At 41.4% G+C, this 3923-nt stretch overlaps 1 protein-coding gene across 1 annotated transcript in view; it reads right to left on the bottom strand.

Moving 5' to 3' along the window:
• Positions 1-3923, bottom strand: part of LOC101854822 — a 62205-nt gene that overhangs the window by 40734 nt on the left and 17548 nt on the right. The gene's annotated exons all lie outside the window — the stretch shown is intronic.

A 3923-nucleotide genomic window follows, 5' to 3' on the forward strand; every position in this document is an offset into this window, starting at 1 on the left:
TGGGGGGGGGGGGGGGGGGGGGAGATCTATTTAATCGAGTATCACTGTATCTCTGCAGGGATACTGTATCCAACCACACAGGATAGTCCGTGTCGAGTAGGACAGAAGAAGACAGCGAGCTGCATGCTCTCGCGTGTGTCGGCGGGCGGGGAGAACATGTTCAGACAGTCACTAAGTACAAAGTACGAGAGTTGGAAAACGATGAGAAAAGAAAGGATGAGGCCAAGGCTTTGAACACATTCATATTGTCCAACATTGTGCGTGGTTTGTTTGTTCTTCTTAAGCCATTCTCGTGACGCCGGGACAACGACTAGGAAGATATGTATCCTTATGTAGTTGCGAGCGACGTAAAACTCTCACAGAAATATTATTATTGTTTGACAGGTTTCTCTGTGCAACTTCTCTAAAAAATATTGATCTAAATTGTGTCGATGGGGCTGCAAAAATACATCTATTAAACATTTTCCCTTAAGAAAAAGTCAAGCAAAAAATGAAGCGATTTGAGAACACGATGAAGTATAAATTGTTAAAAAACAAATCGCTGACAGCTTTGATATTGCTCGTGTGAAAACAATTGAAAACACACAACAACAATAAGAATCTACCTCAAAGAAGTAACCAAAAACATTTGTTCAGACATTCATGATCCCCGTCCCTCCGTCAATTGAGCAAAACATACATGTCTTGTATACCGCCACCTCCTTCAAAATGGACCGGTTCTATGATATAGCCGTCCTAAGGTTAATTGTGAAATTACCAATAGCGGACCAAAGGTTGATGGACTTTCATCTGATGACATGACTACTAGCATTTACTGTGCCCTGGCTTTTTAAAATGTTCGCACGCTCAGCTCGCTGCAACAATGGGTCTTTTGGGAAAAGGATTTTAAACATAATAATATTTTCTCATTTGACTCGGTCCTCTTGGAGACAGACGTTACATTTGAGAGTCTTGCCTTTGAAGCAATCTTACAGTGATGCAAGGGTCCTTAAACACAGGTCTGTGCAATTTCATTAAATTTATTTCAACGCTAGGAGATCGGGAGGGGGTCCCATCTTAACACAATAAGCCAAGAGCGTCCTTCGGTGGTTAAATAGCAGATTAATGAGGATAACTCCTTTACATTCCGGTTCCCTTTTAGTAGAGAGTCCGACGATCTTTTCTCCTGATCTCATCCAATCCCAGAGGGGCGCACTATCACAAACCTGATCACTCTCAAATAACAAGTGTCAATATAAAAAGGTTGAAAGAAATATCACAAGCAAAGGCTAAAGACCTTAAGAAACAATAACAACCATAACAATAACATCAAATAACACGAGGGCAGAAGAACGGAGGCTGCAGAACACACAGTTGCATAACCTGGTAATGTTGAAGAGAATCGGAAAACAGGAGCTGAGGAAAACACTAGTAGGTTAAAAAATCGTGAACATTCGAACCTGCTCGGATTTTGCGTGTAAATTCGAGCAATATTCAAACTATTGCCAGGATAGTATGTATTTGATTCGAGCAATATTCGAACTTGCCTGGATATTATGTATTTGATTCGAGCAATATTCAAACTTGCCTGAGTATTGCATGTTTAATTCGAGCAATATTGAATTTGCCCTCATATTGCGTGTTCAATTCAAGCGACATTCGGACGTGCCCGTATATTTTGTGTTTGGTTCAAGCGACATTTGAACATGTCAGAAATATAGGTCAGTGGTGCTCACCATCATAGCGTGCCTGTCAACTATTCTGACTCACCTTCCTCCCTCATATATTTCTTATAAACACACAAGCAAACACACGAACATGCACACATACATGCATTGATGCATACAGTCCAACCTGCTCCAACAGCCACCCATATAAGACACTCACCTGTATAAACGACCACTCTACCCCCGCCCTTGCCATGTTTTACACTATAACGACACCGTGTAAGACAACCATTTTTTCAATGAATGATCGTCTAAAACAGGACACCCCCCCTCCAACACACATACACACTCATTCACGCACACATACACACATACACACATTCACACACACACACACATACATACATACACACACGCATACACACACGCACACACACACATACACGCACGCACACACACACCCACACCCTATACATAAAGAAAACAATAAAGGGGGCGTGTATATCAAACTTGACCGACGCTCATGTGACCTAATGTAGTAGCGAGCGACGTAAAACTCTCACAAAAAATGCAACCACAATCCAGAAGACTTTCTATCGAGTTGGCCACCCCCCATGACTACAGCGACTTACGGAACATTCGGCCAACAACACACAAAAAAGTATGCTCGAAGTCGAAGGCATCAGGTATAGAATCTCATGAAGACAGAACTAACACGATGTGTCATAGGAGAAAGAAGTCATTAAATTTAAACAAGGCTAGACATGATTGCAAAGAGATAACCTTACTCTCAGTAATGCGCAGAAACTATCGGCACCAGCGATTCATTGAACAGCTTGCTACAGAATAACAGAATACGTCTATTGTAGTTTGCTTCATCAAAATCCAATAATAGTCAAGACTGTGTTCTCTGATGTAATTTAGCTTCACGTTGGAGCCCACTATTTGCGTTGATTTGGAACCAAACAAAGAGGTTCTATTTATAACCTCTTTGGGAAGCAAACAAAGGGTAGGAAGGGATAGGTTGCGCGTGCACTCGACTGCAACAAGACTGATGTTTTGCATTTCATTTGCGCACTAACGGTGTGCACCAGTGCAGCCAAGATTATTTTGCTACATCAGAACTACAAAGTTCTCTCTGTTCAGTAGATCTACCTAGTTTAGGGAAATTGACGTAAAAAAATGTAGAGTTTCACAATATTTCAAGCTATTTCGAATGTAATTCTTTGAATATCTTGATAGCAACTCCGAATAATCTTACGATTTAAAAAAAAAGCAGATAGAGCATAATTTGATTTATGACCTCGTGGTCTTAGTAACTCAAAACGGCCCAACATGTCAGACAGGACTTTGTAAAATGTACTTCAAAGATAACGTCATTGTAGAGAGCAAAGAGAGGCGACCGGCCTTGATAGTATTAGGTCTAAGCTAGTATTATAATTCAGGTCAAACAAAACGAAAGAGAAACAGACAAAGAGTTGAAGGATAAAAAAACACCAAGGGAAAGATAAGTCTTGTTATAATATTATTGAACTCGTTGTTGTTAATCCAACAGTCTTTGAGAGTGTTTGCACCACAGCCCAGTGCCCTGTTATAACAGCGGACCTCTTCAACATCTACGTTTGTTCTTTGCTGCAGCACAGGGTACTGACTGTGGTAGTGGCAGGAGGAATAAGCTACTACTGAAGAACTTATCCGTCACAGTTTTACTTTCTTCTTCACTTCATGAAAAGCTATAGTTACATTCTTGTTTTGTCTTCATCGATCAGCCATAGGCTCTTTCTGTCTGTCTCTCTCTCTATGTCTGTCTCTCTCTCTTGCTTCTCTTCACACACACAAACACATACACATACACACATACGAACACACACACAAGTATACACACAGCACACGCATAAACATAAATAAAAGAACAGACACATGCACACGCACACCCACCCTCAACTACCTCTCACACACGCACACACACACACACATACACACACACACACACACACACACACACACACACACACACACACACACACACGCACACACACACACACACACAAGTGCGCAAGCGCACATGCATTTAAAAGTTCAAAGAACCAACCACCTGTATCCTGCACATTGTAAACACGAAGCAGGAAGCCTGCAAATCTGAGAGATATAAATAGCCATCAGGGGAGAGAATTGGTTGATGAGACGTGACGTAAAAACAGAGCCCTCTAATGAGTGATGAGTAATGAACTGTGCTCTCTCTCTCTCTCTCTCTCTCTCTCTCTCTCTCTCTCTCTC

The sequence above is a fragment of the Aplysia californica genome, unplaced genomic scaffold (assembly GCF_000002075.1).
Source record: "Aplysia californica isolate F4 #8 unplaced genomic scaffold, AplCal3.0 scaffold00581, whole genome shotgun sequence".
Lineage (NCBI taxonomy): Eukaryota > Metazoa > Mollusca > Gastropoda > Aplysiida > Aplysiidae > Aplysia > Aplysia californica.